This window comes from Phyllobates terribilis, unplaced genomic scaffold, assembly GCF_046119375.1.
Source record: "Phyllobates terribilis strain yellow unplaced genomic scaffold, ASM4611937v1 Scaffold_3__8_contigs__length_932513732, whole genome shotgun sequence".
NCBI classification, from domain to species: Eukaryota; Metazoa; Chordata; class Amphibia; order Anura; family Dendrobatidae; genus Phyllobates; species Phyllobates terribilis.
In genome coordinates, this window is record NW_027362763.1 from 571628188 (window position 1) to 571652970 (window position 24783).

The window sequence follows — 24783 nt, forward strand, 5'->3', positions numbered from 1 at the left end:
CGCAATACCCGTTTGTGGCGGGTTGGTAACGATCCTGCCGACTACGCCAAGGTTGACGCGACCTTTGGGCCTGTGTTGTGCAGGGAATACCCGGAGCCGGATCTCTGGGGGTTGTAGTCTCCGTGGCATTGACCCGGTCCGTGCCCAGGGTGGTCAATTCAGTGGCAGTCTTATTAGTGAGATAATAGTCTGACTACGCCACCCGTGGATTGCGGTCAGTGGGGGTCGCTGCTGCAAGGCAGACCGCTGAGGCCGATGTTATGTGTGCAGCTAAGAATGGGATGACTCCCCACGGGAGAAGTACAGCCTCAGGGCAGTTAGTGTGGATGATGGGAGTGATGGTGCACGAGCGTCCCAGCACTGGTAGTGCTGGTGTGGCGAAGAAGCACAGAGACGTGTGGTTGCAGTTTCCAATGCTATACTCACAGTTCTTTACTGGTCCTAGTCACCTCGGTACCGGCGGTGACTGCCCAAGCCGTGCTGCGTCCACCAGGCAAGGGGCTCGACCAACTCCCAGGCAATTCCAGAGCGTGGCACAGGGCTCCTGTTATGCACACGCCCGGGCTAAGCGGCGTGTGCGTGTGATTGGTAGTGATTCCACTGGACCGTGCCGGAGAGTGAATGCCTGGAGGGGCGTGACTAAGTATTCACCCGATCCGACCAGGGTCGCACGACGGCATACGACGCCAGTGCACCAAGGAGGAACCGAGCAGAGGGACCAGGTGCTACTCCAGGACAGACCCCGGACACGGCTGTTGACCCACACAGGGGAATACAGGAACAGGCTGGTAGGCTGGCACACAGACTGGAGGGTATAGGCAGGCACGACTGGTATGCAGGCAGGCGGGTATGCAGGCAGGGGGGTAAAGGCAAGCACAGCTAGAGTGCAGACAGGGAGGCACTAGCAGGTAGGAACACAGGCGGGATAGGACCCAGTACACACCGGGACTCAGGAACAATACAGGCAGAGGGTTACAGGCAAGCACAGCTAGAGTGCAGACAAGGCTGAGCAGGGAGGACAGGGCTCTGTTCACACGGAACAGACAGGAAGGGAAAGACAGAGCCAGATACTCACACAGTACTTGCAGAGACAACAAGCAGGAGTTAGGTACGAGTTCAGACTCTGCAGAAAAAGGAAGGGAACGGACATAGAGGCAAAACAGGTAAAGGACAGGAGAGAGTTCAGACTGGAACTGAGTGTACGGAGGAGACCGACACTGCAGAGGGATACAGGAGCGGGTCTGGGAATACGGCCCCCAGAGAGGCGGAACGAACAGGCAAGGAGCGTGTTCAGACAGGACAGACCAGACGCAGGAGCGGGTCTAGGAAATCGGCCACTAGAAGGCGGAACGAACAGGCAAGGAGCGTGTTCAGACAGGACAGACCAGACACAGGAGCGGGTCTAGGAAATCGGCCACTAGAAGGCGAGAGGAACAGGCTAGGAGCGTGTTCAGACAGGACAGACAAGAGAACACAGAAAGGAGTCAGTTCAGACACGGGAGCTGATACCGCAAAGCAGGAGACATACAGGACTCAGTTCAGACACGGGAGCTGATACCGCAAAGCAGGAGACATACAGGACACAGTTCAGACACGGGAGCTGATACCGCAAAGCAGGAGACATACAGGACTCAGTTCAGACACGGGAACTGATACAAAAAGCAGGAGACAAGAGACGGGACCTGGCACCTTCAGAGTGCAAGCACACACTGAAGGAAACACTATGCTCAGGCAGGGATAGAAGGGAGCTGCTGAGCTATATACCAAGTGACAGACAGCAATAGGCTGAGGACGCACAAGGGGTGTGACCCACAGCAGGTACAAAAGGCAGGAAGTGATCGGGCGCCGCCCTTAAGCAGCAGAAACAGACACAAACAGACAGCATGGAGGGAAGCCAGAGAGACATTCTGGACAGGAGAACAAGTGCGCCCTCTTGCACAGTGGGAGATGGACCACCATGCAAGGACGCCGCCAGGTATGTTACAGTACCTCCCCCCTTACGCCCCCTCTTCTTCAGGCCTGCCAGAATCTTCCGCAGGGAATTCGAGGGCCAGTCGTTCACTGGGTTGGAGGGGGACAGAGACTTAAGGGTAATCTCTGCTTCGAGGTACATCTTGTCAAGCTCACAGGAAGAAATAGACGGGTTATCAGGTACATAATGAGGAAAAGTCACTGTCTCTTTGTTATCTGGTGGTATCCCGGAGGATTCAGGAAACAACTGGAGGTCCTCCGCCGGGTCAGAAGAGTGCAGAGGCTCAGAGAAAACAACTGCTTCAGAGTACACTAGGTCGGACTCACTGGAGGAAGCAGGCGAGGTATCGGGTACCGAGTATAGGAAAGTCTCTGTCCATTCACCACCAGGTGGCACCCCAAAGGGTTCTGGAGACAGCTGGCGGTCCTCCGCCTGGTCAGAGGGGTGTAGAGACTCACGGGTAACCTCTGCTTCAGAGTACACTAGGTCGGACTCACTGGAGGAAGCAGGCGAGGTATCGGGTACCGAGTATAGGGAAGTCTCTGTCCATTCACCACCAGGTGGCACCCCGAAGGGTTCTGGAGACAGCTGGCGGTCCTCCGCCTGGTCAGAGGGGTGTAGAGACTCACGGGTAACCTCTGCTTCAGAGTACACTAGGTCGGACTCACTGGAGGAAGCAGGCGAGGTATCGGGTACCGAGTATAGGGAAGTCTCTGTCCATTCACCACCAGGTGGCACCCCGAAGGGTTCTGGAGACAGCTGGCGGTCCTCCGCCTGGTCAGAGGGGTGTAGAGACTCACGGGTAACCTCTGCTTCAGAGTACACTAGGTCGGACTCACTGGACGAAGCAAGCGAGGTATCAGATCCAGGATATAGGAAAGTCTCTGTCCATTCACCACCAGGTGGCACCCCGAAGGATTCTGAGCACAACTGGAGGTCCTCCGCCTGGTCGGAGGGGTGTAGAGACTCAGGAGTAACCTCTGCTTTGGAGCATCCTTGGACATGCACACCGGTTAAAGAGAAAGAAGCATCTGATGCCGGGTGCAGGAAGTTCTCCTGTGTGGAGTCTGGATGGGCAGAAGTCTCTTCGGCCAGGAGAACTGGTGCACTACTCACGCACATTACCCATTGGGGTTTCTCCGGGATACAGGGAGATGAAGCTTCAGTAGGGACTCCAAGGCTGGGGTCAGGAGGTCTCAGGGAGGACAGACCCTGGCGTGACGGCTTGCCTCTAAGTCTAGCACGTCTGGACTGCCTCTTGAGGTTGAGAGAAGTATTCCGGAAAGCGTAGTCACCCTGTGAGGATTCTGGGTGGGCAGTAGTCTCATTGGGCTGGAGGACTATTGCGCTACCCACACACATTACCCGTCGGGGCTGCTCCGGGATATTGGGAAGTGAAGCTTCAGCAGGGGCTTCAGAGTTAGGGTCCTCGAAGACCATACGAAAGGCCACCAGGAAGGCCTGCAGGTCAAGGATGACAGGATCCCATGCTTCCCATAGGGGGGTGACCCATTTCAAGGCATCACCCGCTAGGTAGTCAATCATAAAGGCCACTTTAGCCCAATCGGAAGGAAAATAGAGAGGGTAGGCCTTAAAGTGTAGCATGCATTGCTCCACAAATGCACGACACTGTCTTGGATCCCCATAGTAACGTGGCGGATCCGCAGGAACGAGGGCTGATAGATCCATCTGGACGGGTGCGTAATTCGCCTGGAACTCAGCTAAAGGGGGAAAAAAATTTATTTATTTTATTTTAATGCATGTATTCGCTGGAAAAACTTCTCAAAGAGTGAAGGCCGTGGGGCTCAACGGGAACCATGGCCTGAGCATGCTGTTATGCACACGCCCGGGCTAAGCGGCGTGTGCGTGTGATTGGTAGTGATTCCACTGGACCGTGCCGGAGAGTGAATGCCTGGAGGGGCGTGACTAAGTATTCACCCGATCCGACCAGGGTCGCACGACGGCATACGACGCCAGTGCACCAAGGAGGAACCGAGCAGAGGGACCAGGTGCTACTCCAGGACAGACCCCGGACACGGCTGTTGACCCACACAGGGGAATACAGGAACAGGCTGGTAGGCTGGCACACAGACTGGAGGGTATAGGCAGGCACGACTGGTATGCAGGCAGGCGGGTATGCAGGCAGGGGGGTAAAGGCAAGCACAGCTAGAGTGCAGACAGGGAGGCACTAGCAGGTAGGAACAAGGGCGGGATAGGACCCAGTACACACCGGGACTCAGGAACAATACAGGCAGAGGGTTACAGGCAAGCACAGCTAGAGTGCAGACAAGGCTGAGCAGGGAGGACAGGGCTCTGTTCACACGGAACAGACAGGAAGGGAAAGACAGAGCCAGATACTCACACAGTACTTGCAGAGACAACAAGCAGGAGTTAGGTACGAGTTCAGACTCTGCAGAAAAAGGAAGGGAACGGACATAGAGGCAAAACAGGTAAAGGACAGGAGAGAGTTCAGACTGGAACTGAGTGTACGGAGGAGACCGACACTGCAGAGGGATACAGGAGCGGGTCTGGGAATACGGCCCCCAGAGAGGCGGAACGAACAGGCAAGGAGCGTGTTCAGACAGGACAGACCAGACGCAGGAGCGGGTCTAGGAAATCGGCCACTAGAAGGCGGAACGAACAGGCAAGGAGCGTGTTCAGACAGGACAGACCAGACACAGGAGCGGGTCTAGGAAATCGGCCACTAGAAGGCGAGAGGAACAGGCTAGGAGCGTGTTCAGACAGGACAGACAAGAGAACACAGAAAGGAGTCAGTTCAGACACGGGAGCTGATACCGCAAAGCAGGAGACATACAGGACTCAGTTCAGACACGGGAGCTGATACCGCAAAGCAGGAGACATACAGGACACAGTTCAGACACGGGAGCTGATACCGCAAAGCAGGAGACATACAGGACTCAGTTCAGACACGGGAACTGATACAAAAAGCAGGAGACAAGAGACGGGACCTGGCACCTTCAGAGTGCAAGCACACACTGAAGGAAACACTATGCTCAGGCAGGGATAGAAGGGAGCTGCTGAGCTATATACCAAGTGACAGACAGCAATAGGCTGAGGACGCACAAGGGGTGTGACCCACAGCAGGTACAAAAGGCAGGAAGTGATCGGGCGCCGCCCTTAAGCAGCAGAAACAGACACAAACAGACAGCATGGAGGGAAGCCAGAGAGACATTCTGGACAGGAGAACAAGTGCGCCCTCTTGCACAGTGGGAGATGGACCACCATGCAAGGACGCCGCCAGGTATGTTACAGCTCCCTTCTCTTCCCTTCTCTGGCCTTGCCCCACCAGTGACTCTACGTTTGTCCGGCTGCCTCGGGCCTTCTCTTGGTACGCTGATCTCTGCGTCCCTGACCCTATGTGGTGTGCCTTCCTGGTAGGTGTAGTGAGGGGTCGCACCGAGATATAGTCACGACCGCCGGTCTTTGGCTGAGGATTAGTCGCCTCCACCAATTTGGGATCCGGTACCCTGTTCTGCCAACCCGTCACCCGCAATCTCCTGGGCCTATGGGGTTCCTTCTCTCGTGTCTCTGGGCCTCTCTTAATGTGCTGTTCCTTGTTTCCTTTCTCTTCTGTTCCTGTTCCCTCTGCTGTTTCTGGCCTCCACTCCAGGCCTGCCTCGTGGAGCTGGGCCCAGACTGAGCCACAGCTCCCTGTCAGCCCTCTCTGGCTGAACTCCTTTCTGAACAGACTCCCCGGACTGAACACTGTTCTAAGATGGTGCCCACCTTATATACCTCCCTCTATGTGTGAGCCCAGGTGACTAGCAACCAATGGGCTCCTACCTTTGCCCAGAGACCCACCCCTATCTGCTCCTACACCACTGGGTTTTCCTCCCCCTCCCCACTCCAGCCAGGGACAGATGCTGTCGTGCCTGCACTTCTGTCTAGTGGGAGCACCGTTGAGCTGTCCCTCGGAAATGGGGTGTGTGTGGTGTATGCAGCCTACCGAGTCCTGGTCCACAATCCATCCTTACCCGGGAGTGGAATATCACACCTCTGGTTTGAGGTGCAATACCCCTGTAGCAGCCGAGCCCTCGGGGTGCTACATTCCCCCCTGGTAAGTCACAGCACGTCCTCGGGCTGGAAAAGAATAAAAACAATTTAAACATACAAAAATTTTAGAATGCATTCGTATATAAGACATTAACTATTTACTCATCCCTTTATGGGAGATACTCTTCTCTGTTTAACGTTACTGGTATAAAACATCTTACTAATGCCACCGGAACTCTTTTATAAAACACTATATAAAACTTTGGCATCACTATTTTAGCAGCATATCAAACTTTTTCAGTAAAAACATTGTCAAGCAAAACATTCTTCCACAAACACATTCTTGAGTTCTGGCCGCTGTGCAACTTGCGACCAAGTGTTCACTTTCTCTTAAAGGTGCAACAGTCCATTTAATTCTTCCTGAGGTAGACGTTGCAGTTTTTTTTTTTATAAAACCAGTAGGGGGCGCTTTAAGAAGCGCAACTATTTACAAGGGATTGGCCGTTCCCAGTCCCCGGCCGATTGGAAAGGGGGGGGAATGGCTGCTCACAGTCCTCAGCCTGGTAAAGAAGGGGGTAACTTGGCATGTAACAGTCCTTTAACAGTTCCACATTAGTCCCAACAGGGACCACACTTCAATCCCGTAACAGTTCCAACATCAGTTCTTATACCCTGATGGGTAACTATATACAGTTCAATTTACCGTTCACTGGTAACGGTGTCCTCCTGACGCTCCTTGCTCTTCCGGGTAATCTTCTGGTCCGTCCGGACCCTCAGGGTACTCAGTGTCTGGGCGGTACTGCAGTTCCACCTCCGTGAGCGTGGAGGGCGTACGGTCCCTTGGCACCCTTGTGCCGGGTGACGGTGACCACATCACCCGGGTAGAGATCGCGTCCGCGGTGTCCCTCCGGCAGGTGGCTCTCGACATCCCTGCGGGTGACAAAGACGTCGCCGGGTGTTCTATGGTCTCTGAGAAAGCCCCAGCCATGCTCCAGCTGGAACTTTATTACGGTCCCGTTGACTCGGGGACCGCGGGCGGCTCGGGGGTCTTGTCGGGCCCTGCGCTTCTGCTCCGTGCTCCGGGCCTGCAGCTGTTCCTCTCGGATCCACCTCTCCCGCCGTTCCCTCTCAAATACCTCCAGCTGTTGACAGCAGCTCTCCTCGCGCCGGGCTGCGTCCGCCCGGGTCTCCTGGGTGAACCCCATGAGATTCTCACCGGTGGGATCCCATGCAAATTGAGCGTCCTCCAGCGGGAGCGGAGTGATTTTGGCAGGCTCCGGAGCCGGGATCAGAGGTTCACGCAGGGGTTGTTCTCTCCGGAGACGGGGGTTGACGTACTCCGGTGGCCACACGAAGGGCAGCCCGTCCGGGCTGGTATGTTGCGCAAAGAGGTCTGCGCCCAGGGGTGGCACCACGGGCCTCGGTCGGAGAGCAGCGCCCGGGGGCACTCGGCCTTGCGACCAGGCCGGGAAATTTCCAGTTGGGCCTGGGGGTGGCACTGTTGAGGAAGAGGGCGCTGGAGGGGCAGCGGCGCCCGGGTTCACCAGGCCTTGCGACCAGGCCGGTGGTACTTCCTCTTTTGCCGCGCCCGGGGTCGAGGGGCGTAGCGCGGAACGGGGCGTGACCGCGGCTCCTGCTGCTTGAGGCCTAGTTGGGAGCAGTGGCGGCAAGTCAAAGGGTGTGGTGAGTAGGGCTTCGGGCTCTGCGACGGGAGGCTGAGGCAAGCTTGCAGCTGCTGGGCTCGGCGTGGTGACGTCCCCATTACCTGCCTCAGTCCTCGCGGCTCCCTCCGCGGTGTCATCTCCGGCCTTCGTCCCTCCTGCACCATCCTCAGGGGCAGGCGTGCTCCAGGTTGCGGGTGGCGCCTCCTGCTGGCGGGTTCCAGCCTGCCGGGCCATCTCTCTTCTCCACTCGGCCAGCGCATTCTGCTGCGCCCGGACCATCCTCCGGTCCAAGTCTCCAGCGCAGCCTGCGCACGCTCCGGGTCTCTGGGGAGCTGCGCCAGGATCTCCACCAGGCTGTATGGCGGTGCGGCCTGCAGCAGGCTCCGGACCAAGGTGTTGGTACTGCTGGGCGCTTCCTCCATTTCCGGGTGCGGTCTGTCTAGACTGATCCAGACCGCGCCCTGCCCCACAGTTTTCTTCACTTCCCGCCCCCATTGGGGGTGGTCTTGGGGCAACTTGGTGACAGTCAGTTTCAGGGGCAGCTCTCTCACGCTGATGGACATTTCCACAGCCGCATTCGTGGCTGGTGGGGGCGGGCTACTTCTTTGGCGCCATTCTGGGACCTGGCCCACGATGGGAGGTGGCCTCCTGTTGTCTTTTGGCGCGCACATTATGGCGCCCCTTCTGCCGGGGCGGGCGCCATTTTCCATACAGTCAATCTTCGATAATACAGTCTTTTTCTCCTCAGTCACGCAATACCCGTTTGTGGCGGGTTGGTAACGATCCTGCCGACTACGCCAAAGTTGACGCGCCCTTTGGGCCTGTGTTGTGCAGGGAATACCCGGAGCCGGATCTCTGGGGGTTGTAGTCTCCGTGGCATTGACACGGTCCGTGCCCAGGGTGGTCAATTCAGTGGCAGTCTTATTAGTGAGATAATAGTCTGACTACGCCACCCGTGGATTGCGGTCAGTGGGGGTCGCCGCTGCAAGGCAGACCGCTGAGGCCGGTGTTATGTGTGCAGCTAAGAATGGGATGACTCCCCACGGGAGAAGTACAGCCTCAGGGCAGTTAGTGTGGATGATGGGAGTGATGGTGCACGAGCGTCCCAGCACTGGTAGTGCTGGTGTGGCGAAGAAGCACAGAGACGTGTGGTTGCAGTTTCCAATGCTATACTCACAGTTCTTTACTGGTCCTAGTCACCTCGGTACCGGCGGTGACTGCCCAAGCCGTGCTGCGTCCACCAGGAAAGGGGCTCGACCAACTCCCAGGCAATTCCAGAGCGTGGCACAGGGCTCCCTTCTCTTCCCTTCTCTGGCCGTGCCCCACCAGTGACTCTACGTTTGTCCGGCTGCCTCGGGCCTTCTCTTGGTACGCTGATCTCTGCGTCCCTGACCCTATGTGGTGTGCCTTCCTGGTAGGTGTAGTGAGGGGTCGCACCGAGATATAGTCACGACCGCCGGTCTTTGGCTGAGGATTAGTCGTCTCCACCAATTTGGGATCCGGTACCCTGTTCTGCCAACCCGTCACCCGCAATCTCCTGGGCCTATGGGGTTCCTTCTCTCGTGTCTCTGGGCCTCTCTTAATGTGCTGTTCCTTGTTTCCTTTCTCTTCTGTTCCTGTTCCCTCTGCTGTTTCTGGCCTCCACTCCAGGCCTGCCTCGTGGAGCTGGGCCCAGACTGAGCCACAGCTCCCTGTCAGCCCTCTCTGGCTGAACTCCTCTCTGAACAGACTCCCCGGACTGAACACTGTTCTAAGATGGTGCCCACCTTATATACCTCCCTCTATGTGTGAGCCCAGGTGACTAGCAACCAATGGGCTCCTACCTTTGCCCAGAGACCCACCCCTATCTGCTCCTACACCACTGGGTTTTCCTCCCCCTCCCCACTCCAGTCAGGGACAGATGCTGTCGTGCCTGCACTTCTGTCTAGTGGGAGCCCCGTTGAGCTGTCCCTCGGAAATGGGGTGTGTGTGGTGCATGCAGCCTACCGAGTCCTGGTCCACAATCCATCCTTACCCGGGAGTGGAATATCACACCTCTGGTTTGAGGTGCAATACCCCTGTAGCAGCTGAGCCCTCGGGGTGCTACATATCCTCCACGTGAAAATTAAAGTCCTGGAGACCTAAGAACCACCTAGTCACCCTGGCATTCTTACCCTTCTTTTCCCTGAACCATCTGAAAGGGGCATGGTCTGACACCAGTTTAAACTTCCTACTACCTAGTAGGTAATATCTCAGCGTATCTACGGCTCATTTTATGGCTAGGCATTCTTTCTCTACTATAGCGTAATTTTTCTCGCAGGATAAGAGCTTCCTGCTCAGATACAGGATGGGATGTTTCTCCCCATTTATCTCTTGGGAGAGCACGACTTCTAGGTCAACATCTGAAGCATCTGTCTGGACCACAAATTCCTTATGAAAGTCTAGTGTGACCAGGACCGGCTGCTTACACAGTGCCAGCTTCTGCTGTTGGAACGCCGTCTCCGTTTCAACCATCCATTTTGCCATTGTTAATTTGGTGCCTTTGAGAAGATCCGTAAGTGGCGCTGCTATCATGGCAAAATTTGGAATAAACTGCCAGTAATATCCCACAATCCTGAGAAATGCTCTCACCTGCTTCTTGGAGAGCGGTTGAGACCAGTTCTGGATTGCCTCAACTTTATTGACTTGTGGTTTAATTTCGCCTCTCCCAACAATAGCCTAAGTACTTGGCCTCCTCCTTTCCAATGGCACATTTTTTTGGATTCATAGTAAATCCAGCTTTCCTCAGAGCATTCAGAAACACCTGTACCTTTGGTAGATGACTAGTCCAGTCAGGGCTAAAGACGACAATGTCATGAAGGTAGGCTGCGGCATACTTCTTATGTGGAGCGAGGATCCAATCCATGGCCGTCTGGAAATTGGTTGGGGCCCCCTGCAGTTCGAAAAGGCATTCGAGTGTATTGGAAACACCCATCAGGTGTTGAGAAAGCCAGTAGCACTTCGTCAGTTCGAGGGTGGTAATATACCTCGCAGGTCCAAGCCTTTCGATGAGTTCACCGACATGGGGCATCGGGTATGCGTCACACTTGGATATCTCATTCAGCCGGCGGTAATCATTGCAAAACCTCCACTCCCCATCAAGCTTTGGCACGAAAACGATGGGACTTGACCATCCGCTCTTTGATTCCTCTATCACACCGAGGTCCAGCATCCTCTTCACCTCGGTTAAGATCTCCTTACGGCGGACTTCATGAATTCTATAGGGCTTAAGGTTTACCCTAACATGCACTTCTGTCAGCACGTCATGCTCGACCACATACGTACGCCCCAGCAACTTTGAGAAGAGGTCACGGTTCTGTTGCAACAGCTCTCTACACTGTTGCTTCTGGGCCAGCGATAGTCTCTGTTATCGTGACGTCCTCCACTTTGGCTTTGGGACTGGCTCCCAAACAAGGAATCCTCAGCGTTTCTCAATCTCACCACGGCTTTAGCAAGTTCACATGATATATTTGGTGTGGCTTTCTTCGACCAGGCTGGTGGACTTTGTAGTTCACTTCGCTGAGTTTCTCCACCACCTCATACTCATACAGGCCTTGCCACTTGTCCAGGAACTTGCTCTCAATGGTAGGAATAAGCACCAGAATGAGATCCCCAGGCTAGAACTGCCTCAGCTTTGCTGACCAATTATACACCCTTTCCTGTGCTTCCTGCGTCTGGAGGAGATGTTCCTTCACGATGGGCATCAATTTTGCCATTCTCTCCTGCAACTGGGTGACGTGCTTGAAGATGCTCTGGTGGCGCGTGACCTCACCCTCCCAGGTTTCCTTGGCGATGTCTAGGAGTCCTCTGGGATGCCGACCATAAAGGAGCTTGAATGGAGAGAAGCCAGTGGAGGCTTGAGGAACTTCTCTGACGGAGAAGAGCATAAACGGAAGCAGGTAGTTTGAGTCTCACCCATCCTTCTCAACAACCTTCCTGAACATCGTCTTTAAGGTCTTGTTTAAGCACTCCACTAGGCCGTCCGTCTGTGGATGGTAAACTGAGTTCCATAGCTGGGCAATCTGAAGGGCCTTACGTAACTCCTTCATCACTTTGCTCATGAAGGGGGTTCCCTGGTATATCAAAATTTCCTTTGGCAGACCTGTCCTGGGAAAAATATGGACAAGTTCCTGGGCTATAGTCTAGCTTGACGAGTTCCTTAGGGATACTGCTTCAGGGTATCGGGTCGCACAGTCCATGACCACCAGGATGTATTGTTGGCCCTGGGCCGATTTAACTAGGGGACCCACGAGGTCTATGGCAATCCTCTCAAAGGGGACCTCTATCACAGGTAGTGGGACCAGGGGACTACGGAAGTGTAAGGAGGGCGCGGTTATCTGGCAGGTGGGACAGGACCTACAATAGTCTAAGATCTCCCAGTAACATCCTGGCCTATAGAACCTCCTCATTACTCTCTCCTCAGTTTTCTTGACCCCCAGGTGTCCCCCCAGAGCATGTGGATGGGTCATATCTAGTGTTGAGCGAGCACTAAAATGCTTGGGTGCTCGAAGCTCGGGCCGAGCTCGCCGTGATACTCGGGTGCTCGACCCGAGCAACGAGCCCAATGTTAGTCTATGGGAGACCCGAGCATTTTTTGCGGCGGCACCCCCGGCAGTCCTTTAAAAGCCTAACAAGTGCCCAAAACGATAGTGACAGTGCTCAAATGACATGGGGACAGCATGGGGATCGCCCCAGGAAGCATTTCTGACCCCCAGGTCACTGCTGTCAACAACGTGGTCAGAGGTATTAAGCCACTTTTAAGGGCTCACAATAAAAAGTTCAAAAGTGAAACTGAAACTGCTTTCCTGTGAAATATGTTAAGGAAGTTCCTTTCCAGGGTAAAGACTTGTGTATAAGGTAAAATAAATAACCCCCAAAAAAATACTCCTCCACACCTTGGGCTATGTTCACAAGTAGCATTTTTTATGCGTTTTTGCACTTTTGTATTGCTTTCAACCGTGACAAATGCATTCACCGGGAAATGTCATTTTAACATTTTACAACCTTATCTGGCCATGTGCTGTGTGACACATGCATACAGTGCTGAAAAGACATGGGAACAGCATGGGGAAGACCCCTGGAAGCATCTCTGACACCCAGGTCACTGCCTAAAAGTGTGCCCATCAGAAGTGATCCTTGCCGCATCAGAAGATGCAGACTGCCAACTATGCCCGTGCAAGTCCTTGTCCCAGGGCAGTGTTCAATTGTACCTCCCCCATTCCTTGCAATGCAAGCGCAAATATGCAGCCAACCACCCACCCACCCACCCGCAGGCTGCAATACTATACTGCTAGCTTGCACTTGAAATGTGCCCTGGCTTCTCCATCAGAGGAGTTGAGAGTGCCAAGGTGAGGAGCATGATGATGATGATAGAAGTTAGCATCTGCTTTGTTTTCTTGGAATGCAAGCGCATGTATGTAGTAGCGGCTAGGCCTGAGGTGGTCAGCGTTTTGGCGCATATCCTACCTCCTCCGAGGATTGCTGGATGTTTTCCTGCTACTATCCCAGTTCTATGACTCCCGTTAAAACAAAGCTTCAGGTGATGAATGATGGATGAGGTAGTGGCAAAGGAGAAAGAGCAGGAGGAACAGGGACCATTCACATCAATATCAGGCCAGTCAACCACATATGTCTTGTAGGATATGTTTCTGTAACAAAAGGAGCGTTTCGGCTACACAGTTATAGGGTATACAGTGAGTGCAATGCCTACCAAAAATTTTGAGGCACTCCAATGCCCTTTGGAAATGACATGGAGATCAGAGGGCCTTAACTAAACCGTTTTTTCCATTTATAGCAACTGGGTCTCCTGTACACTGTTGGCCTAAGCAGTGAATGGAAAGCTTTCCAAAAATTATGAGGAACTGCAATGCTCCTTGAAACAGACGTGGATTACAGCGTACTAAAAACCTTCTACCCATTATTGGGGAGTGGGTCTCCCTTAGTTTTCGCCTTTGCATTGAAAAGCAAAAGCTGACTAAAATTAGGAGGAAATGCAATGCCCGTTGGAAGAGTCGTGGAGGTTAGAGGTAATTAAAAACAACATTTCAATGCCCCTTGGAAGAGCTGTGGAGTTCAGAGTGGTTTAAGAAGACGCTTTTAATGCCCCTTTGAAGAGACGTGGAGGTCACAGTAGCTTAACAAGATGGTTTTAATGCCCCTTGAAAAAGTGGTGGAGGTCACAGTAGCTTAACAAGACTGTTTTAATGCCCCTTGGAAAAGTAGTGGAGGTCACAGTAGCTTAACAAGACGGTTTTAGTGCCCCTCGAAAGAGATGTGGAGGTCACAGTAGCTTAACAAGACGGTTTTAATGCCTCTCGGAAGAGACATGGAGGTCCCAGTAGCTTAACAAGACAGTTTTAATGCCCCTTGGAAAAGTGGTGGAGGTCACAGTAGCTTAACAAGACAGTTTTAATGCCCCTTGGAAAAGTGGTGGAGGTCACAGTACCTTAACAAGACGGTTTTAATGCACCTCGGAAGAGACGTGGAGGTCTCAGTAGCTTAACAAGACAGTTTTAATGCCCCTTGGAAAAGTGGTGGAGGTCACAGTAGCTTAACAAGACAGTTTTAATGCCCCTTGGAAAAGTGGTGGAGGTCACAGTAGCTTAACAAGACAGTTTTAATGCCCCTTGGAAAAGTGGTGGAGGTCACAGTAGCTTAACAAGACGGTTTTAATGCCCCTCGAAAGAGACGTGGAGGTCACAGTAGCTTAACAAGACGGTTTTAATGCCCCTCGGAAGAGACGTGGAGGTCACAGTTGTTATGATCTGCTACAAGAACTAAGGAAAGATAGGAAAACTGTCCCTACAATAGGACTAAGCTGATTCCCTACGATGCAGCGGGCAACCTGTTCCTTGTGAACAGACCCGCCTTAGTCCTCAGCTAGTCTGAACGCAGACCTATAGATATAAGGGAGGGGTCCCTAAAAGTACTAAGGACTGGGACAAAAATTGGACACCTCCTAGCAGAAGTTGTAGCAGAGCAAAAAGACAAACAGACAAAAATACTTAGAGGTCCAAGGACCAAGCAAGCTATAGAGATAGGTACAAAGCACCTGGCTAGATTAAGAGTCAAAGTAACACTGAAGTCCAGCAAAGCCAGAAGGGCAGAGCTGGAATAAATAGGCATCAGGTCACGTGACCACAAAATAGAAAAAAACTAACAGGAGGGTTCTAACAACAGTAGCTTAACAAGACGGTTTTAATGCCCCTCGGAAGAGACGTGGAGGTCCAAGTAGCTTAACAAGACGGTTTTAATGCCCCTTGGAAAAGTGGTGGAGGTCACAGTAGCTTAACAAGACGGTTTTAATGCCCCTTAAAAGAGACGTGGAGGTCACAGTAGCTTAACAAGACGGTTTTAATGCCCCTCAAAAGAGACGTGGAGGTCACAGTAGCTTAACAAGACGGTTTTAATGCCCCTCAGAAGAGACGTGGAGGTCCCAGTAGCTTAACAAGATGGTTTTAATGCCCCTTGGAAAAGTGGTGGAGGTCACAGTAGCTTAACAAGACGGTTTTAATGCCCCTCGAAAGAGACGTGGAGGTCACTGTAGCTTAACAAGATGGTTTTAATGCCCCTTGGAAAAGTGGTGGAGGTCACAGTAGCTTAACAAGACGGTTTTAATGCCCCTTACAAGAGCCATACAGTACGGCATCTTAAAAATAGTCTTTGCTTATGCCTTCCAAGCAAAAGCTGACAAAAATAAGGACAGAGGAACTTTCAATAATGGCAACACGGACCCCACGGTCACCCTGGCGGTATAGTGGTGGTGGAGGCTGAGGATAAGGAGAAGAACATAAAACGTATACCCATGTGTGGGCGTGAAGCGGTGCATGTGAATACACCTCCCGAAATAACACAGTGGATTTGACTTTATGTTACTCTGCTGTCATTTGGTGGTGATGAGAAGTCTGGCCCAATCCAGCCCTTGTTCATTTTGATAAGGGTCAGCTTGTCAGCATTGTCAGTTGACAGGCAAGTGCGCTTATCAGTTATAATTCCCCCAGCAGCACCTAAAACACGCTCCGATAACACGCTGGCGGCAGGGCAGGCCAGGACCTCAAAGGCGTACAGAGCGAGTTCATTCCAAGTGTCCAGCTTGGATACCCAATAATTAAAAGGCACAGAGGAATCACGGAGGACGCTGGTACGGTTGGCAAGGTACTCCCTCGCCATCTTTTGAAACTTTCCACTACTTGTGAGAGTACCCCGCGCCTCTGGGTCAGTCCGAAGGGAGGGTCTGAGAAAACTGTCCCAGAACATTGACAGTGTTCCCCTGCCTTTGCTGGATTGGAGTTGTGTCTCTCTTGCATGTACGCCTTGGTTGGGCACCGAACTGTGACCTCTGCCGCTAGCATGTTCAGATGGGAATTTTTTTAACAGTTCTGCAGCAAGTGCCTTCTGCTACTGCTCCATTTTTGTAGACCTCTCCACCTCAGGAATAAGAGAGTGAAAGTTCTCCTTGTAGCGTGGGTCTAAAAGTGTCACCAACCAGTAATGACTGTCATCCAACATTTTGACAACGCGAGGGTCACGGTTAAGGCAGCGTAACATAAAGTCAGCCATGCGTGCCAGACTGGTAACGGGCAAGACTTCCGTGTCCTCACCAAGATGACGACTGACCATGCTCTCCTCCTCCTCGTCCCCAGTATCCTCAGGCCACCCACGCTGAACCGACGGTATGACAGTTGTACAGGTAATACCGTCTACAGCGCATGATACAAGCTCCTGTTCTTCCTCCTACTTCTCCTCTCCCTCATTGTCCCCCAGTGCACGTTGGGATGAGATGAGGCTGGGCTGTGTGTAATCGCCCGATACGGCTTCTTGATCCATCTCATCATACTCTGGCTGCAATGCCTCCTCTTTAATTCTCTGCAGAGAGCGTTGCAAAAGACAGACAAGTGGGATGCTGACACTAATGATGGCGTCATCGCCACTCACCATTTTGGTGGACTCCTCAAAGTTTGTCAAGATGGTACATATGTCAGACATCCAGGTCCACTCCTGAGCTCTTATGTGTGGAGTCTGACCTGAATATCGACGGCCTTGTTGCAGCTGGTACTCCACAACTACTCTCTTCTGCTCACAAATCATTTGCAACATGTGGAGGGTAGAGTTCCAACGTGTGGGGAACATCACACACCAGTCGGTGTGACGGAAGCTGCAAACGCTGCTGCAAGACAGCAAGGGCGGCGGAAGCTGTAGCCGACTTGCGAAAATGAGCTGACAGGTGGCGTACTTTGACGAGCAGATCTGGCAACCCGGGTTATGGTTTAAGAAACCGCTGAACCACGAGGTTAAGCACATGAGCCAGGCATGGCACGTGTGTGATCTCGCCTTGCCTCAGAGCCGCCACCAGGTTACGGCCATTGTCACACACGACCATGCCTGGATGTAGGTTCAGCGGTCTGAGCCACAGATCTGCCTGCTCTTTCACAGCTGTCCACAACTCACAAGCAGTGTGAGGTTTCTCACCTAAGCTTATGAGTTCAGCACAGCCTGTTGCCGCTTGACGGAGGCAGTACTGCAGTGCTTCCAGCTTGTAACTGATGTGGTGATATCTGAGATCGAGGCTGAACATGAGGAGGAGGAGCTGTACACTGTGGAGGCAACTCTGACTGACATAGGGCCCGCAATCCTCGGTGTGGGGAGGATGTGTTCCGTCCCAAGGTCCGACTGGGTCCCGGCTTTCACTATGTTTACCCAGTGTACCGTCAGGGAGATGTACCATCCCTGGCCACAAGCACTTGTCCACGTGTCCGTTGTCAGGTGGACTCTCCCAGTAACTGCGTTGTTGAGGGCACGGCAGATGTTTTGGGACACGTGCTTGTGTAGTGCGGGGATGGCACACCGGGCAAAATAGTGTCGGCTGGGGACCGAGTACCGAGGGACGGCCACCGCCAAAAGGTTGCGGAAGGATTCCGTCTCCACCAGCCTAAAAGGCAGCATTTCCAACGCAACCAGTCGTGGAATGTGCGAATTTAGGACTGTGGCCTGTGGGGCTTTAGCTGCGAATTTCCGCTTTCGTTCAAAGGTCTGGGATATGGACAATTGAACGCTGCGGTGGGACGTGGACGTGGACGTTGATGCTGTTTCTTGAGAAACTGCCATAACAAGTGAAGACTGAGAGGAGGGGGCATCTTTGCATGCAGTATGGACAGGGGATTGCCTTGCACACACAACAGGGGGTTCTATTGCACGCACAACAGCGGAAGAAGCAGTGGTGACACCCGCTGACTCTGGTCGTGGACCCTGTGGTTCGCCCCACAAAGTCGGGTGCTTTGCTGCCATGTGCCTGATCATGCTGGTAGTGGTCAGGCTGGTAGTTTTGTCACCCCTGCTGATGCTGGCATGGCAGGTGGTACAAATGGCCTTTTTGGGGTTATCAGCAGAGTCTTTAAAAAAATTCTAGACTCTGGAAGACCTACAGGTTGCACTGGCAACGTCCCTCGTGTTGGTGTTATGGGGAACTGTTGCCTGCCTTCTGTGTGTGGCCACCACATTGCTTCTTTCTGTCTGTTGGGGTACTCTGCCTCCCTCACCCTGTGTGCCGCTGGCCTCGCTCTGCATGTCCTCCTGCCATGTTGGGTCAGTTACTAGATCATCCACCACCTCCTCCTCTTCCACTTGCGCACTACAATCCTCCTCCTCACTTCCTGGCAATTGTGTCTCGTCATCGTCCACCTCTTGTGACAAATTGCCAGCGTCGACTTCCTGTGGCCGTGGCTGTTCAAATATTTGGGCATCGCTACATGGGATCTACTCTTCCACCACTTCAAGCGGAGCAGGCGAGGGGCACAAATCTTGAAATGGACCAGTGAACAGCTCTTCAGAGTGTCCAAGTGTGGGATCAGTTGCTGTCTGACGACACTCGGCATGGTGGGAGGAAGGAGCATCAGGGTGAGGAGGAGTATGCGGTCGAGACTCACGGCTACTAAGATTTGACCGTGTGGAAGACAGACCGGAGGTGGTGGTGCCCAGGTAACTGGAAGTATTATCTGCTATCCAATTAATAACCTGTTCACACTGATCAGTTCGCAATACTGGTGTTGTTCTGTGCTTCCCTAGTAATTCGGTCAAGAATTGGGAGCGAGAAGATGTGGCTGTTGGTTGTGGCACATTTTCACCTTGGCCACGGCCCCGTCCTCTGCACGCACCATCACCAGAACGTCCAGTTCCACGTCCCTTGCCACGCGCCTTGCCCATTGTAAATGAAGTAAAATAGCTTACACTCGCACTATCAATGGAAAAAGGGTAATAAAAAGTAGATTAGAACCGTGGAAGAGGAAAACCACAGTTCTATTTCTCTAGCCTTCACCCAACTCTTTTAAACAATCTGAACAATCAGGGAGAAACTAAAATAACAAAAGCTGCATAATAGAGATTTTTTACAGTGCAACAGCAAAACCACAGTTCTAATTTACTGGTGTATACCAGACTTTTTTAAATATATATATTTGCGGCTGAACAGTGAGCGACACACTCAAACTGTTTTTTTTTAGATACAAATGGCCCAAAAGTGGATAATACAGAGGTTTGAACCGTGGAACTGCAAAACCACACTTGTGTTTCTCTGGCCTACACCAGACTATTTTCAACAGATATATTTGTGTCTGAAAAATCAGGGAGACACTATTAGTTTTTTTTTTACGGCAAAAAATGCCAAAAGCAGGATAATAGAGATTTTTTACCGTGGAACAGCAAAACCACCGTTATAATTTACTGGTGTATACTGGTGCATTTTTTCTTGAAACCTTGGCTGGTGAGTACCATTGCCTTTTGCTATTTTCTAAAAATTCTGTCTATTGTTCTGGCTATGCTGTCTGTTTTTAATATTAGAGTAGGGACTCGCAAAACCGTGAGGACCCTTGACGATGGGTTGCGAGCTTACGTATTTTGGCCAAAATATCAACTAATACCTCATATGATATTTTTTGCACTTTTTTTATCTGCCAGGGCACGGCCAGGCCCAGTAATGGTGACCTTGTGAGTGGGGGCTTCACAACTCTGCGATGCACGGATAGGGTGCCGGGCATCCCGCCTAGTCGAATAGTAGGGGCGTGTAATAGGATGCTGGCTAGGCACAGTGCCGCGAGTGTGTGAATTGCACCCTACTGCAAGTTTCATCTGTGTGCAGTTTTAATGCTGGGTAGTCGCCCCTCCAGTGAGAGTGAGTGAGGGCGATTGTTCATTAGCATTCTGCACCTGTGTTACCTCCTTCTAACAAAAGGGGGCCGGCCGTGTCCTGGTGTGCATTTTTTCTTGAAACCTTGGCTGGTGAGTACCATTGCCTTTTGCTATTTTCTAAAAATTCTGTCTATTGTTCTGGCTATGCTGTCTGCTTTCTCAGGTAAGTTTTGGCAAACTCCAGCCTGACTTTTTTATGTTCTCGGGGTAAGAAGTGGGGTCTTCCTGGGTATCCTACCATACAGTCCCTTTTCATTCAGACGCCGACGGATAGTACGGGTTGACACTGTTGTACCATCGGACTGCAGGGCAGCTTGAACTTGTTTGGATGTTAGTCGAGGTTCTTTATCCACCATCTGCACATTCTTGCGTTGAAATCTCTCGTCAATTTTTCTTTTCCGTCCACATCTAGGGAGGTTAGCCACAGTGCCATGGGCTTTAAACTTCTTGATGACACTGCGCACGGAAGACACAGGAATATTCAGGTCTTTGGAGATGGACTTGTAGCCTTGAGATTGCTCATGCTTCCTCACAATTTGGTTTCTCAAGTCCTCAGACAGTTCTTTGGTCTTCTTTCTTTTCTCCATGCTCAATGTGGTACACACAAGGACACAGGACAGAGGTTGAGTCAACTTTAATCCATGTTAACTGGCTGCAAGTGTGATTTAGTTATTGCCAACACCTGTTAGGTGCCACAGGTAAGTTACAGGTGCTGTTAATTACACGAATTAGAGAAGCATCACATGATTTTTCAAACAGTGCCAATACTTTTGTCCACCCCCTTTTTTAGGTTTGGTGTGGAATTATATCCAATTTGGCTTTAGGGCAATTCTTTTTGTGTTTTTTCATTGAAGACAAATTAAATGAAGATAATAATACCAAAGAATTTGCGATTGCAATCATTTTCAGGAAGAAACTGAGTATTATCTGACAGAATTGTAGGGGTGCCAATACTTTTGGCCACCACTGTATGTCTTCCATTTTCTAATTATTGCTCCCAAGCTGCTTGTCTATTGCAGATTCAGTCTCCCCAGCCTGGTGCAGGGCTACAATTTTGTTTCTGGTGTCCTTTGACAGCTCTTCGGACTTCACCATAGTGGAGTTTGGAGTGTGGCTGTTTGAGGTTGCGGACAGGTGTCTTTTATACTGATAACAAGTTTAAACAGGTGCCAGTGCTACAGGTAATGAGTGGAGGACAGAGGAGCCTCTTAAAGAAGAAGTTACAGGTCTGCGAGAGCCAGAAATCTTGCTTGTTTGTAATTGGCTAAAAGCGTATTTTCCTTCAAAATTTGAAAACAATTTCTTTCCAAATCAGACAATGATTTTCAGGATTTGTTTTCTCATTTTGTCTCTCATAGTTGAGGTCTACCTATGATGTCAATTACAGGCCTCTCTCATCTTTTTAAGTGGGAGAAATTGCACAATTGGTGGTTACTAAATACTTTTTTTTTTCCCCACTGTAGATCTCACTGAGTTTAACACTCTGAGTCAGTGAGACACTGACCGGTCTCAGGCACTTCATTACACGATTACTGCAATGCATGTACTCTGTGCATGTACTCTGTATACCGTATGTACAGAGATCAAAGTAAAAAATACACATGTCCCACAGTGGGACTAAGTGAAAAAGTAAAAACACAATTACACAAAATGTCTAAAAAAGTAAAAGAACACACAAAAAAGCGCACACCAGTCACCAAAAGCCACTAAAAATGCAGTGTTTGCGTTAAAACAAAAATAAACAAAAAATGTACGCATAATTGGTATTGCCATATTTAGAGCGACCTGGTCTATAAAATGGGCATATTGCGCACTGCGAACACCATAAAAATTTTTTAAAAACATGGCAAAAATATTGCTTTTTCATCGTACTGACACACAAAAAATTGAATAAAATTGATCAAAAAGACATATGTAAAAAATAGGGCTGCCGCTGCCGGGAAGCCAGCGATGGCAAGAGTGGGGAGATGCGGTGGGCCCCGGGCTTGAGGGGAGAGGGCGTCTTGGCGATGGGTTTCATGAAAATGTCAGCTGTGCAGGCAGGAGCAGAGGTCCCGCTCTGCACATTGCTCTCCTAGCGGTGAGCTTCAGGAAAATGGTGAGCCAAGATCTCCATCTGCGCATGCAGAGTCTCCGGTGGCCATTTTCTTGAAGCCCACCACCGAGAGAGCAATGTACAGAGCGGGGACTCCACTCCTGCCTGCACCGCCGACATTTTCTTGAAGCCCACCACTGCCGTCCACCCGGTAAGCTAAATTCGGACTATAAGACGGACCCTCATTTGACACATTACATTTTTTTTCCTATTTTCCTCCTCAAAATTTGGGGTGCATCTTATGGTCCGGTGTGTCTTATATTCCACAAAATGCTCTAAGTTACATCTCTCAGAATATCGCAAGGCAAAAACAAATCAATATTTGTAAAATATAATGTTTTTAGTGTGTAAAAGAAACAAAGAATAATAAAAAAAGCTATATATATCTGGTATCACTGTAATCGTACTGACCTGAAGAATATATCGGTCTTATCACTTTTACCACATAGTAAACAGCGCAAAAAATAAAAAATAAAAACAATAATTGAATTGCTGTTTTTTTTTATTCTGCATCTAAAAATCTGATTAAAAAGCAATCAAAAAATACCCCAAAATGGTACCAAAACAAATCTCCAACTCATCGTGCAAAAAATAAGCCTTTATGCACTCTGCTTGCCAAAAAATATAAAAGTTACAGCTCTCAGAATATGGAGACAAATGTTTTGTTTTTTTTTAAATAAAAAAAAACATTTTTACTGTGTGATGGATGCAAAACAGAAAAAAACTATATAAATCTGGTATTGCTGTAATCGCAGCAACCTGAAAAATTAAGCCGTCTTATCACATATACTAAGAGGCACGTTGACAAGCTCCACCTTGCTAGCCAAGGAGGACCATCTCCTCTCTCCTTATAGTCAATACGGGTAAGTGCATCTTGGTCTCTGTCCACACATACCCTCCATATATGGCAACCCTAATCATTTCCCCAATTCCTATTTTTCTTTTCTTTTCCCTTTTTCCTCTTTTTTCTCTTTTTTTCTCTCCCTTTTTTCTTTTTTTTTGCCTTCTCCTTTATTTTATTTTCTTTCTTTCTTCTACTTTCATTCCTTTCATTCTCTTCCTCCTCCTGTCCCGATACCCACGCTCACTTACTTCTTAACACACTCTCCTAAGTAACCTGTCACTTACACAGCTTATACTATCATCCCTTAACATGCCCCAGGGATTCTTTAGTTATTGCCCCAACAGAGGGGTATCTAGGGGTAAGGGGGGCAGGAGGGCATCTGCGCTGGGTGCAGCCAGCAGGGGGTCACTGTCGGGCTGCCTGATGTGGTGGTCTGAGATGTTTCCCTGGTGTTTGCATTTTGACACCCCCCGGACTGGGAGTCGGCCGTTCTTTGAGCTGGCTGTAAAACTGACAACCATCTCAAAGAAGGTGTAGCATGCTGACTCCCAGTGATCAATTGTACTTGTGTCTTTCAGAAGTGAGCACAATTGAAGCCCTGACCCCCAGGTCAGTGAGACACCAGCAGCATGATCAGGTGAAGTGATCACGCTGCCTACGTCACTCGCTGGCACTGCAGAGGCGCATACAATGATGGTGGTAAGTACTCCAGTGGAGCTGAAGACACCAAAGATTTATTGTTATGGGGCATGTGGGGGAGAGGAAATAAAATTTAAGGACACAGTTTGGGGGGGGGGAGAGAAGAAATAAGATTTGAGAACACAGTTTGGGGCACGAGGAAGGGATGGGGAAGCGAGAGAAATTTGATGACACAGTATGAGGAGCAAGGGAGCAGATGGGGGGCATGTACAAGGAAACAGTATGAGTGGGGCATGGGTGCAGTCACCGTATGGTGAGTGGGGGGATGGGTGCGGACACAGTATGAGCAGCAAGAGGGGAATATATGCAGACACAGAATGAGGAGTGAGGAAAGGGATTGGTGCAGACACACTATGGTGAGTGGGGGATGGCTGCAGATCACAGGATGAGGAGCGAGGGAAAGAATGTATGCGGATACAGTATGATTAGCAGGGGGATGTGAGAGGAGTCAGTATGAGAAGACGGGGAAATGTTTGAGGAGTATGTCGGGAGGAAATTGTGAATGGCTGCTGAATTGAGGCTGAGTATTGTGGGGGGTTACCATGAAGGAACAGTGTAAGGGCACAGCCAGGAGAGGACAGTATACCAAGGAGTGGGAATGTGATGAGGAGGTACAGTATAGAGACTGGACCCTATAGGGGGGACACAGTGTGAGAGGAAAGTGTGAAGAGGGGGCCCAGTATGGTAAGAAGGGGGCAGTGTGTAGGTCATATAGCATAAGAGGGACAATGTGTGGGTTCATATTTTGTGCACAGAATATAGTGAGTGGCAATTGTTTATTAAGGGGCTCAGCGTAGAGCAGATATTTTTATTCAGGAAAATTATGACACTGATTTTTTTAACGGCATCGTGTTGCGATGTGCTGCAGGTGACCGGAGAAGATGGAAGTCTGCAAAGATGAGCTGTGGCTGTGAAAAATCATCATGGAGTATGGACAAGATGAAGAAAAGAAGGAGAGAAAAAGAATGACTCCAATCAGAGACAACATCATCTATAAGGTACCTGAATGTAAATGTTTCTTTGCGATACTGACTAATCTCATAATTTTATTTATGGTAGAAGCATTAAAATGGGTGTGATGAGTCTGCAGTTATTCTATGTGACTCTAGACTTCTGAATTCTCACAGTGCACATTGCATGCTGTCAGGATTCTCTGGTGCCGGCAATTTGCATAAATGCTGTCAAGTGCCGAGTAGACAGGTGTGGCCTCACTCAATGAAAATGAATTAAGCAAGGCCGGACATGTCTAGTCGGAAAGTGGCCAGAAGTATACAAATTGCATACTTGTGCTCACATG

General features: G+C 50.6%; 1 long non-coding RNA gene across 1 annotated transcript in view; it reads left to right on the forward strand.

Moving 5' to 3' along the window:
- The window catches only part of LOC141258244 (uncharacterized), a 69287-nt gene extending 44809 nt beyond the window's left edge, over positions 1–24478 (forward strand). Inside the window, exons 2-3 of the long non-coding RNA XR_012318251.1 lie at positions 23366–23486; positions 24355–24478. This is a non-coding gene — a long non-coding RNA (uncharacterized lncRNA). The remainder of the gene's footprint in view (positions 1–23365; positions 23487–24354) is intronic.
- Positions 24479–24783: the final 305 nt, after the last annotated feature.